Consider the following 14,344-nt stretch of genomic DNA (forward strand, 5'->3'; position numbering starts at 1 on the left):
ATCCCCTATCCTTTGGCTAGAAGATAAGATGTCTAGGGGCGGAGTACCCCTTTAAACACAAAGAGATGCAGTTTTCACATAGATATTAAAGGGGTACTCCGGTGGAAAACTGGTGCCAGAAAGTTACACAGATTTGTGCATTACTTCTATACAAAAATCTTAATCCTTCCAGTACTTATCAGCTGCTGTATGCTCCACAGGAAGTTGTGTAGTTCTTTCCAGTCTGACCACAGTGCTCTCACACATTTGCTGGTGTCAGCAGCACTGTGGCCAGCACTGTGTGAGAGTACTGTGGTCAGACTGGAAAGAACTACACAACTTCCTGTGGAGCATACAGCAGCTGATAAGTACTGGAAGGATTAAGATTTTTGACACCTCTGTCCATATCAGGAACTGTCCAGGGATTTACTCCTGCTCTGGACAGTTCCCGACATGGACAGAGGTGTCAGCAGAGAGCACTGTGGTCAGACATGCAAAAAGAAAAGAACTTCCTGTGGAGCATACAGCAGCTGATAAGTACTGGAAGGATTAAGATTTTTTTAATAGAAGTAATTTACAAATCTGTTTAACTTTCTGGCACCAGTTGATTTAAAAAAAAAATAATAATAATAATAATGTTTTCCAGTGGCGTATCCCTTTAAGATTTTTATATAGAAGTAATTTACAGACCTGTTTAACTTTTTGGCACCAGTTGATTAAAAAAAATTTAGTTTTCCCCCGCAGTACCCCTTTAATCACATAACATAACCCTAAGGAACGCCATGTGCACAGTCTCCTATCTGTCCTTTTTCATCTGCTGCTGATTTTGTTCTACGCTACCCTCTAGGTATGAACCATTATTTTAATCTTTTCATTCATTTCTGATTCTGTTCTTTTGGTTTGACCCTTGCTATCCCTGATGATGCTTCTGATTCTGTTCTTTTGGTTTGACCCTTGCTATCCCTGATGATGCTTCTGATTCTGTTCTTTTGGTTTGACCCTTGCTATCCCTGATGATGCTTCTGATTCTGTTCTTTTGGTTTGACCCTTGCTATCCCTGATGATGCTTCTGATTCTGTTCTTTTGGTTTGACCCTTGCTATCCCTGATGATGCTTCTGATTCTGTCCTTTTGGTTTGACCCTTGCTATCCCTGATGATGCTTCTGATTCTGTTCTTTTGGTTTGACCCTTGCTATCCCTGATGATGCTTCTGATTCTGTTCTTTTGGTTTGACCCTTGCTATCCCTGATGATGCTTCTGATTCTGTTCTTTTGGTTTGACCCTTGCTATCCCTGATGATGCTTCTGATTCTGTTCTTTTGGTTTGACCCTTGCTATCCCTGATGATGCTTCTGATTCTGTTCTTTTGGTTTGACCCTTGCTATCCCTGATGATGCTTCTGATTCTGTTCTTTTGGTTTGACCCTTGCTATCCCTGATGATGCTTCTGATTCTGTTCTTTTGGTTTGACCCTTGCTATCCCTGATGATGCTTCTGATCCTGTTCTTTTGGTTTGACCCTTGCTATCCCTGATGATGCTTCTGATTCTGTTCTTTTGGTTTGACCCTTGTTATCCCTGATGATGCTTCTGATTCTGTTCTTTTGGTTTGACCCTTGTTATCCCTGATGATGCTTCTGATTCTGTTCTTTTGGTTTGACCCTTGCTATCCCTGATGATGCTTCTGATTCTGTTCTTTTGGTTTGACCCTTGTTATCCCTGATGATGCTTCTGATTCTGTTCTTTTGGTTTGACCCTTGCTATCCCTGATGATGCTTCTGATTCTGTTCTTTTGGTTTGACCCTTGCTATCCCTGATGATGCTTCTGATTCTGTTCTTTTGGTTTGACCCTTGCTATCCCTGATGATGCTTCTGATTCTGTTCTTTTGGTTTGACCCTTGCTATCCCTGATGATGCTTCTGATTCTGTTCTTTTGGTTTGACCCTTGCTATCCCTGATGATGCTTCTGATTCTGTTCTTTTGGTTTGACCCTTGCTATCCCTGATGATGCTTCTGATTCTGTTCTTTTGGTTTGACCCTTGCTATCCCTGATGATGCTTCTGATTCTGATTTTGTACCGTGCTGATCTCTCTGACTCACTTTGGATTTAACCCTTGTTTGCTACCTTTGTACCTGTTCTGCCCGTTTGTTACCCACCTGGCCTGTCTGACTTTCCTAATGTCCCTGCACTTTGGGAGTGTTGTTTACTGCGCATTGTCCATATTGGGGCGAGCACTAGTCTGCACTGTTCCCTACTGATGTGACCGTGGTGCCGTGAACAGTACATACAGGAGCAGGGATTTTTTGCAACGTTCTGTGCTGCTCTACAGTAACCATGGTAACTGCGCCCCCTTTGATGATTAACATATCCGTAACAGTCATCAGCAGAACTCATTCGCTATAAGGGTAGGGTCACACCTAGCGCACCTGCTGCGTATTTGATGCTGCAGATCCGCTACTGCCCATCCCTAGAGTGTGCCTCCAGCTGTTTTCCCCGTGTCCTGCTCGCAGTAGCAATCCGCTGCCACGAGCAGTGGGATAAGGGGATAAGATGTCTAAGTGCCGGAGTACCCCTTTAAATACGCAGTAGATTTGTATGCAGTTTAGGATTTGTGTGCAGTTTAGGGTTTGTATGCAGTTTAGGCTTTGTGTGCAGCTTAGGGTTTGTGTGCAGTTTAGGATTTGTGTGCAGTTTAGGATTTGTGTGCAGTTTAGGATTTGTGTGCAGTTTAGGGTTTGTGTGCAGTTTAGGGTTTGTGTGCAGTTTAGGCTTTGTGTGCAGTTTAGGGTTTGTGTGCAGTTTAGGATTTGTGTGCAGTTTAGGGTTTGTGTGCAGTTTAGGGTTTGTGTGCAGTTTAGGATTTGTGTGCAGTTTAGGGTTTGTTTGCAGTTTAGGCTTTGTGTGCAGTTTAGGCTTTGTGTGCAGTTTAGGATTTGTGTGCAGTTTAGGGTTTGTGTGCAGTTTAGGGTTTGTGTGCAGTTTAGGCTTTGTGTGCAGTTTAGGCTTTGTGTGCAGTTTAGGATTTGTGTGCAGTTTAGGATTTGTGTGCAGTTTAGGGTTTGTGTGCAGTTTAGGATTTGTGTGCAGTTTAGGGTTTGTGTGCAGTTTAGGGTTTGTGTGCAGTTTAGGGTTTGTGTGCAGTTTAGGGTTTGTGTGCAGTTTAGGGTTTGTGTGCAGTTTAGGATTTGTGTGCAGTTTAGGATTTGTGTGCAGTTTAGGATTTGTGTGCAGTTTAGGATTTGTATGCAGTTTAGGATTTGTATGCCGGTAGACCCCAGGGATTACACAAAACAGGGAGGCAGGACTTCTATATAACTAACCGATGATGGTTTTGCCGGTATCTCATGGTTTAGAACAATGACATTGGTCACCGTGACCTGGGGTGGGTGGAGAAGATGTGCTCCTTGTTCACAGTGACTGAGGCATACAGTGTACAGGAGCAGGGACTTCTATTTTTTAGACAGGAGTCCTTGCTCCTGTAGGTAGTTTCCATGGTGCTCTCTAAGGGTCTATTCACACATACAGTATTCTGCACAGATTTGATGCGCAGGATTTTCTGCTGCAGATTTCAATGTAAACTAAATGACTGAACACAGCTGGAAATCCTGCGCATAAAATCTGCGCAGAATACTGTACGTGTGAATAGAACCTAAAAGTACAAAAAACTAAAACACCGGGGCACTCCGTAGTGTAGTATTTTAAGGGGGTAGGTGATGGAAGTGTCACCTATGGTGTGGTACTAACCTTTTCTGGTTCTGCAGTAGGGTGGGCACAACACTACGGTAGGCTTACGGTAAAGGGGACTGATACAGTCTGTTGTTCAGTGGTCCCTATCCGTGTCCCCGAGGGTACGGAATGTGAAACAAAGGTAATAAAAAGCTGAAAAATTGGGTCTTGGTAGAGCGTTACTGTTCAAGCAAGAATACTCGAAACGCCACAGGTGCACGGGGCAATTTATTCACAAACAGATACTGAACAACGCGTTTCGGCACTAACTTGGGCCTTCCTCAGGTCCACAAGAGGTTATGGCTTGAGGGTCCTGATGCGGCTCTCTGTGCAGCGGTTGCAGAACATTTCAGTCTACAAATCTTCAGCACTTGCTGTATTCATTGCCTGTCTGCTCTTCTGTCTGTGGCATTACTCAGCACAAGGCAGCATACTGTAGACGCCTCCTTCTTTCCTAAATGTCCCAATAAAGATATATATGTGTAGGATAGTGATGTAGTCTCAGGGGGTGGAGCTAGAGCTCAGAGACAGGATCCAGACACGCCCCCTGAGACAGCAGAGCATGATGCGTTGTCTCAGGAGAGAGGGAGGAGCCGGGGAGCTGCTGAGACAACACCACACTGACAATGAGAGAAGTATATGACTTCCTGTCAGGAGTTAGGGAGGAGCTAATGAGCTGATGAGACAACACCATACAGAAACGAGAGGACTACACAACTTCCTGTTAGGAGAGTGGGAGGAACCAGGAGCTGCTGAGACAACACCATACTGACAATGAGAGAAGTATATGACTTCCTGTCTAGGAAGGGGGAGCAGCTGAGAGCACACCACACTGACAATGAGAGGACTGCACAAAATCCTGTCAGGAGAGAGGGAGGAGCCAAGAGCTAGGGAGACAACACCACACTGACCATAAAAAGATTACACAACTTCCTGTCAGAAGAGAGGGAGGAGCCAGGAGCATCTAAATCTATACCACACTGACTATAAAAGGACTACACAACTTCCTGTCAAGAGAGAGAGAGGGTGGAGCTGGGGAGCTGCTGAGACAACACCACATTGACACTGCAAGGACTACATAACTTCCTGTCTGTAGTAATTCAAACAAGAACATACTGAAGCCAGTACAATTAGTGATAACACCATATAAGTAAGTTATATGTCTTGGTGTAATCCTTTTATTGAAATACATTTTTCAGTATTCCATACTGTATAGCAGTGGTCTCCAACCTGCGGCCCTACAGATGTTGCAAAACAACAACTCCCAGCATGCCCGGACAGTCAAAAGCATGTCTGCCTTCTCAAGAGGATCCATACTGTCCCTTAAAGGTAAATCAAGGCTTCCCTTTCATCTCATCTCTTACCAGTAGTCTCAAATTGTGGGCCTTTGGATGTTGCAAAACTTCAACTCCCAGCATGCCTGGACAGTCAAAAGCATGTCTGCCTTCTCCAGAGGATCCATACTGTCCCTTAAAGGTAAATCAAGGCTTCCCTTTCATCTCATCTCTTACCAGTAGTCTTAAATTGTGGCCCTCCGGATGTTGCAAAACTTCAACTCCCAGCATGCCCGGACAGCCGTTGGCTGTCCGGGCATGCTGGGAGTTGTAGTTTTGCAACATCTGGAGGTCCGCAGGTTGGAGACCACTGCTGTATGGGCTGTAACAATATTGTAGACCAGAGTTATAGTCCAGGATAACGCTGTATATTTGGCAATTTGTTTTCCTGTTCCCGTGCATTACGGTCTATGTCTGCGCTGTAATAGCGTGCGAGCGAGCGGTAACATTTGGAGTAATAAATCTGGGGGTGCAGCTTATCACAGGGATGGGGTCACTTGGCCGGGGCCCCCGGGGGCCTCAGATGGGGCTGACGTGTGAAACAGGACCTCAGGGCTGCTGGGGGGGGGGGGGGGGGGGCTGTTTGCTTTTTGCTCTGTTTTCTTTGTTTCGCAGCGTTCCGAACAAGGGAACAAAGGTTATTTGGCTCTTTATTCTGCTCCATGTCTCCTCTGACTGAGTCCAGAACATCCAAATGTAATGATGGAAGTCACTGGAACTGATGTGCAACGTCTCCTGCCATATCCTGATATCGTGATAACGTCTCCTGCCATATCCTGATATCGTGATAACGTCTCCTGCCATATACTGATAACGTCTCCTGCCATATCCTGATATCGTGATAACGTCTCCTGCCATATCCTGATATCGTGATAACATCTCCTGCCATATACTGATAACGTCTCCTGCCATATCCTGATATCGTGATAACGTCTCCTGCCATATCCTGATATCCTGATAACGTCTCCTGCCATATCCTGATATCGTGATAACGTCTCCTGCCATATCCTGATATCCTGATAACGTCTCCTGCCATATCCTGATATCCTGATAACGTCTCCTGCCATATCCTGATATCGTGATAACGTCTCCTGCCATATCCTGATATCCTGATAACGTCTCCTGCCATATCCTGATATCCTGATAACGTCTCCTGTCATATCCTGATATCGTGATAACGTCTCCTGCCATATCCTGATATTGTGATAACGTCTCCTGCCATATCCTGATAAGTATTAACCCTGTAACCGAGGCCTCATTCATACGTAAGGAAGATGACGACATGAACCAAACTGTGAACCTCCAGCTGTTGCAAAACTACAACTCCCAGCATGCCCGGTGTTGTAGTTTTGAATTAGCTGTAGGTCCTCTCCATTTGCCATATATATATCATTTATACACCTCCCCTCCAGCTCTATCTGTATACTGCTGCTATCCCTGAGATCAGGATATATAGTAGTTATACACCTCCCCTCCAGCTCTATCTGTATACTGCTGCTATCTCTACGGGATCAGGATATATAGTAGTTATATACCTCCCCTCAAGCTCTATCTGTATACTGCTGCTATCTCTATGAGATCAGGATATATAGTAGTTATACACCTCCCCTCCAGCTCTCTCTGTATACTGCTGCTATCTCTATGGGATCAGTATATATAGTAGTTATACACCTACCCTCCAGCTCTATCTGTATACTGCTGCTATCTCTATGGGATCAGTATATATAGTAGTTATACACCTCCCCCTCCAGCTCTATCTGTATACTGCTGCTATCTCTATGGGATCAGTATATATAGTAGTTATACACCTCCCCTCCAGCTCTATCTGTATACTGCTGCTATCTCTATGGGATCAGTATATATAGTAGTTATACACCTCCAGCTCTATCTGTATATTGCTGCTATCTCTATGGGATCAGGATATATAGTAGTTATACACCTCCCCTCCAGCTCTATCTGTATACTGCTGCTATCTATGGTATCAGGATAAAGCCTTATGGTGTAGTCCTCCCCCCCATTACCAAAATGTCCATATTGACCATGCTTCAGGTTCTTCATCTTTGGGAAGCCTCAGGTGACCCCGGGTTCTACAATAGTATTTGGGCTGGGTGCTGTATACAGTGACTTGTGAACTATATTCATTCTCTTTCTTATGTCTTCTTGGAATCCGAAAGCCTAAAGTATTATTGGGTCCCGTCCATTTGGCAGGCGGCTGACCCTTCGCACCACGACGGATCGGGTTGCGGTAGTACGAGCGGATTGTTCCGGCCTGACCGCAGTCGGAGAGCACATCGGGATCCCATAGGCTCACATGGCTCTGAAGTGATTTAGACTCGGTGTAACGTTGCGAGGCCTCGGTGCCTGGATTGTGGTTTCTGTAGTGTCGGGGCCCGGAGTGATTTAGTGCAGATTTTATGAGTTGTCTATAAAGTCCACGGTTATTAATAACATACGTGTTACAGCCCACACGTTAGATGTAACGTGCGCTGCGAGTCCATGGAGCCAACTGTTTCCTGCCAAAAAGTAAGAAGACGCTTCTGGCAGCCGGAACGTTTACTGGGTCTGTGAGCGGAATTTAAGGGAAGAGGCGAAAGATTCGGAACATTTATACCTAGAAATAATCTGCTTTAAAGGGGTACTCCGGTGGAAAACTTATTTTTTCTTTTTTAAATCTACTGGTGCCAGAAAGTTAAACAGATTTGTAAATTACTTCTATTAAAAAAATCTTAATCCTTCCACTACTTATTAGCTGCTGAATATTACAGAGAATATTATTTTCTTTTTGGAGCACAGTGCTCTCTGCTGACATCACGAGCACAGTGCTCTCTGCTGACATCTCTGTCCATTTTAAGAAGTGTCCAGAGTAGGAGAAAATCCCCATAGCAAACATATATGCTGCTCGGGACAGTTACTAAAATGGACAGAGAGCACTGTGTCAGCAGAGAGCACTGTGGTCATGATGTCAGCAGAGAGCTCTGTGTTCCAAAAAGAAAAATAATTTCCTCTGTAGTATTCAGCAGCTAATAAGTACTGGAAGGATTAAGATTTTTTAATAGAATTCATTTACTAATCTGTTTAACTTTCTGGCACCGGTTAATTAAAAAAAAAAAAAAATAAATAAATAAATAAATAAAAAGTGTTCCACCGGAGTACCCCTTTAACAGGACAGCTGCAAAAAACTGCACGAGTGTCAGGCTTCGCAACAAAAATCGGTATTCATGTCGCCGTTATTCAGTCAGATTTTTTAGGCAAAGTCCAGCAAAGTTCTTCAGATCAGGTGTGGAGCGACACAGTGGGCACCTAGGTGACTGTACGATACCCAGAGAGTTCCGTTCACGAGTCCATTTCTTATTACTAGGACCCATGCACAGAACTCACTTTTGTTCTGGCAACGGCACCAGCCAGTGTGAACTGCGTCGTTCCACAACTATACAATACCCAGTGAGTTCCGTGCATGACTCCGTTTCTTATTACTAGGACCCATGCACAGAACTCACTGTTGCCTTGGTGACGGCACCAGCCAGTGTAGACTGTGTCGCTCCGTAACTGTACGACACTCAGTGAGTTCCGTGCATGACCTTATTTCTTACTACTAGGACCAGTGCAGGGAACTCACTATTGTTCTGGCAACTGCACCAGCCAGTGTGAACTGCGTCGTTCCACGACTATACAATACCCAGTGAGTTCCGTGCATGACTCCGTTTCTTATTACTAGGACCCATGCACAGAACTCACTGTTGCCTTGGTGACGGCACCAGCCAGTGTAGACTGTGTCGCTCCGTAACTGTACGACACTCAGTGAGTTCCGTGCATGACCTTATTTCTTACTACTAGGACCAGTGCAGGGAACTCACTTTTGTTCTGGCAACGCACCAGCCAGTGTGAACTGCGTCGTTCCACAACTATACAATACCCAGTGAGTTCCGTGCATGACTCCGTTTCTTATTACTAGGACCCATGCACAGAACTCACTGTTGCCTTGGTGACGGCACCAGCCAGTGTAGACTGTGTCGCTCCGTAACTGTACGACACTCAGTGAGTTCCGTGCATGACCTTATTTCTTACTACTAGGACCAGTGCAGGGAACTCACTTTTGTTCTGGCAACGCACCAGCCAGTGTGAACTGCGTCGTTCCACAACTATACAATACCCAGTGAGTTCCGTGCATGACTCCGTTTCTTATTACTAGGACCCATGCACAGAACTCACTGCTGCCTTGGTGACGGCACCAGCCAGTGTAGACTGTGTCGCTCCGTAACTGTACGACACTCAGTGAGTTCCGTGCATGACCTTATTTCTTACTACTAGGACCAGTGCAGGGAACTCACTTTTGTTCTGGCAACGGCACCAGCCAGTGTGAACTGCGTCGTTCCACAACTATACAATACCCAGTGAGTTCCGTGCATGACTCCGTTTCTTATTACTAGGACCCATGCACAGAACTCACTGTTGCCTTGGTGACGGCACCAGCCAGTGTAGACTGTGTCGCTCTGTAACTGTACGACACTCAGTGAGTTCCGTGCATGACCTTATTTCTTACTACTAGGACCAGTGCAGGGAACTCACTATTGTTCTGGCAACTGCACCAGCCAGTGTGAACTGCGTCGTTCCACGACTATACAATACCCAGTGAGTTCCGTGCATGACTCCGTTTCTTATTACTAGGACCCATGCACAGAACTCACTGTTGCCTTGGTGACGGCACCAGCCAGTGTAGACTGTGTCGCTCCGTAACTGTACGACACTCAGTGAGTTCCGTGCATGACCTTATTTCTTACTACTAGGACCAGTGCAGGGAACTCACTTTTGTTCTGGCAACGCACCAGCCAGTGTGAACTGCGTCGTTCCACAACTATACAATACCCAGTGAGTTCCGTGCATGACTCCGTTTCTTATTACTAGGACCCATGCACAGAACTCACTGTTGCCTTGGTGACGGCACCAGCCAGTGTAGACTGTGTCGCTCCGTAACTGTACGACACTCAGTGAGTTCCGTGCATGACCTTATTTCTTACTACTAGGACCAGTGCAGGGAACTCACTTTTGTTCTGGCAACGCACCAGCCAGTGTGAACTGCGTCGTTCCACAACTATACAATACCCAGTGAGTTCCGTGCATGACTCCGTTTCTTATTACTAGGACCCATGCACAGAACTCACTGCTGCCTTGGTGACGGCACCAGCCAGTGTAGACTGTGTCGCTCCGTAACTGTACGACACTCAGTGAGTTCCGTGCATGACCTTATTTCTTACTACTAGGACCAGTGCAGGGAACTCACTTTTGTTCTGGCAACTGCACCAGCCAGTGTGAACTGCGTCGTTCCACAACTATACAATACCCAGTGAGTTCCGTGCATGACTCCGTTTCTTATTACTAGGACCCATGCACAGAACTCACTGTTGCCTTGGTGACGGCACCAGCCAGTGTAGACTGTGTCGCTCCGTAACTGTACGACACTCAGTGAGTTCCGTGCATGACCTTATTTCTTACTACTAGGACCAGTGCAGGGAACTCACTTTTGTTCTGGCAACTGCACCAGCCAGTGTGAACTGCGTCGTTCCACAACTATACAATACGCAGTGAGTTCCGTGCATGACTCCATTTCTTATTACGAGGACCTGTGCAAGGAATGTGGGAGTCGCCCACAGCTTTTTAGTGGTATCCTCCCTAAGGTTGTAAATTTATAGCATCACATTATGTTCTGCACTTGTACCGCGTGCGGAGGACCCCCGACCACTAACATCCCCAGATACAAAACCTGTGTCTCAAACCTTGTACTTGCCTAATCCTCATCTCCAACACCTCAAACCTCAATATATCCAAAGACCAGTGTTTTCCTAACCAGGGTGCCTCCAGCTGTTGCAAAACTACAACTCACAGCATGTACACATAAAAATATACTTATATAAGACCCCCGACTATACACAGGCAAGTATTTATATAAGACCCCCGACTATACACATACAAGTATTTATATAAGACCCCCGACTATACACATACAAGTATTTATATAAGACCCCCGACTATACACATACAAGTATTTATATAAGACCCCCGACTATACACATACAAGTATTTATATAAGACCCCCGACTATACACATACAAGTAGTTATATAAGACCCCCGACTATACACATACAAGTAGTTATATAAGACCCCCGACTATACACATACAAGTACTTATATAAGACCCCGACTATACACATACAAGTAGTTATATAAGACCCCGACTATACACATACAAGTATTTATATAAGACCCCCGACTATACACATACAAGTATTTATATAAGACCCCCGACTATACACATACAAGTAGTTATATAAGACCCCCGACTATACACATACAAGTATTTATATAAAACCCCGACTATACACATACAAGTAGTTATATAAGACCCCCGACTATACACATGCAAGTATTTATATAAGACCCCCGACTATACACATGCAAGTAGTTATATAAGACCCCCGACTATACACATGCAAGTATTTATATAAGACCCCCGACTATACACATACAAGTATTTATATAAGACCCCGACTATACACATACAAGTATTGATATAAGACCCCCGACTATACACATACAAGTATTTATATAAGACCCCCGACTATACACATACAAGTATTTATATAAGACCCCGACTATACACATACAAGTATTGATATAAGACCCCGACTATACACATACAAGTATTTATATAAGACCCCCGACTATACACATACAAGTAGTTATATAAGACCCCCGACTATACACATACAAGTATTTATATAAGACCCCCGACTATACACATACAAGTATTGATATAAGACCCCCGACTATACACATACAAGTATTTATATAAGACCCCCGACTATACACATACAAGTACTTATATAAGACCCCCGACTATACACATACAAGTATTTATATAAGACCCCCGACTATACACATACAAGTAGTTATATAAGACCCCCGACTATACACATACAAGTAGTTATATAAGACCCCCGACTATACACATACAAGTAGTTATATAAGACCCCGACTATACACATACAAGTATTTATATAAGACCCCCGACTATACACATACAAGTATTGATATAAGACCCCCGACTATACACATACAAGTATTTATATAAGACCCCCGACTATACACATACAAGTACTTATATAAGACCCCCGACTATACACATACAAGTATTTATATAAGACCCCCGACTATACACATACAAGTAGTTATATAAGACCCCCGACTATACACATACAAGTAGTTATATAAGACCCCCGACTATACACATACAAGTATTAATACAAGACCCCCGACTATACACATACAAGTACTTATATAAGACCCCCGACTATACACATACAAGTATTTATATAAGACTCCCGACTATACACATACAAGTATTAATACAAGACCCCCGACTATACACATACAAGTATTTATATAAGACCCCCGACTATACACATACAAGTAGTTATATAAGACCCCCGACTATACACATACAAGTAGTTATATAAGACCCCCGACTATACACATACAAGTATTTATATAAGACCCCCGACTATACACATACAAGTATTAATACAAGACCCCCGACTATACACATACAAGTATTTATATAAGACCCCCGACTATACACATACAAGTAGTTATATAAGACCCCCGACTATACACATACAAGTACTTATATAAGACCCCGACTATACACATACAAGTAGTTATATAAGACCCCGACTATACACATACAAGTATTTATATAAGACCCCCGACTATACACATACAAGTATTTATATAAGACCCCCGACTACACACATACAAGTATTTATATAAGACCCCGGACTATACACATACAAGTATTTATATAAGACCCCCGACTATACACATACAAGTATTTATATAAGACCCCCGACTATACACATACAAGTATTTATATAAGACCCCCGACTATACACATACAAGTAGTTATATAAGACCCCCGACTATACACATACAAGTATTTATATAAGACCCCCGACTACACACATACAAGTATTTATATAAGACCCCGGACTATACACATACAAGTATTTATATAAGACCCCCGACTATACACATACAAGTATTTATATAAGACCCCCGACTATACACATACAAGTATTTATATAAGACCCCCGACTATACACATACAAGTAGTTATATAAGACCCCCGACTATACACATACAAGTATTTATATAAGACCCCCGACTATACACATACAAGTACTTATATAAGACCCCCGACTATACACATACAAGTAGTTATATAAGACCCCCGACTATACACATACAAGTATTTATATAAGACCCCGGACTATACACATACAAGTAGTTATATAAGACCCCCGACTATACACATACAAGTATTTATATAAGACCCCCGAGCTTGTAAACATTTCACCCCAAACATACATTGTCCAGTATTACATAGTTATTCTATAAAATCTATTTTTTTCTAGGAAACAAAGAACAATTTCAGCCACATTAATATTTTTTGTAATATAGTAATAAAGGTTCTGCTCATATATTAGCGGATATTAAAGATCCAATCAGTATCAGTATCAGACCCACAATGTCCTCACTATATAACCCGACGCATCTCATATCCTCAGTGTTATCAGAAAATCTTCAATAAACGAGAGCAGAAAGATTACACATCGCTCCGGAACACAAAGGGTTCTCGTCCTGTAATGGGATCATTATTAATGTAATGTACACAGTGACCTCACCAGCAGAATAGTGAGTGCAGCTCTGGGGTATAATACAGGATATAACTCGGGATCAGTACAGGATAAGTAATGTAATGTATGTACACAGTGACCTCACCAGCAGAATAGTGAGTGCAGCTCTGGGGTATAATACAGGATATAACTCGGGATCAGTATAGGATAAGTAATGTAATGTATGTGCACAGTGACCCCACCAGCAGAATAGTGAGTACAGCTCTGGAGTATAATACAGGATATAACTCAGGATCAGTACAGGATAAGTAATGTAATGTATGTACACAGTGACCTCACCAGCAGAATAGTGAGTACAGCTCTGGGGTATAATACAGGATATAACTCGGGATCAGTACAGGATAAGTAATGTAATGTATGTACACAGTGACCTCACCAGCAGAATAGTGAGTACAGCTCTGGGGTATAATACAGGATATAACTCAGGATCAGTACAGGATAAGTAATGTAATGTATGTACACAGTGACCTCACCAGCAGAATAGTGAGTGCAGCTCTGGGGTATAATACAGGATATAACTCGGGATCAGTACAGGATAAGTAATATAATGTATGTAC

Source organism: Hyla sarda, chromosome 11, assembly GCF_029499605.1.
Source record: "Hyla sarda isolate aHylSar1 chromosome 11, aHylSar1.hap1, whole genome shotgun sequence".
Classification (NCBI taxonomy): domain Eukaryota; kingdom Metazoa; phylum Chordata; class Amphibia; order Anura; family Hylidae; genus Hyla; species Hyla sarda.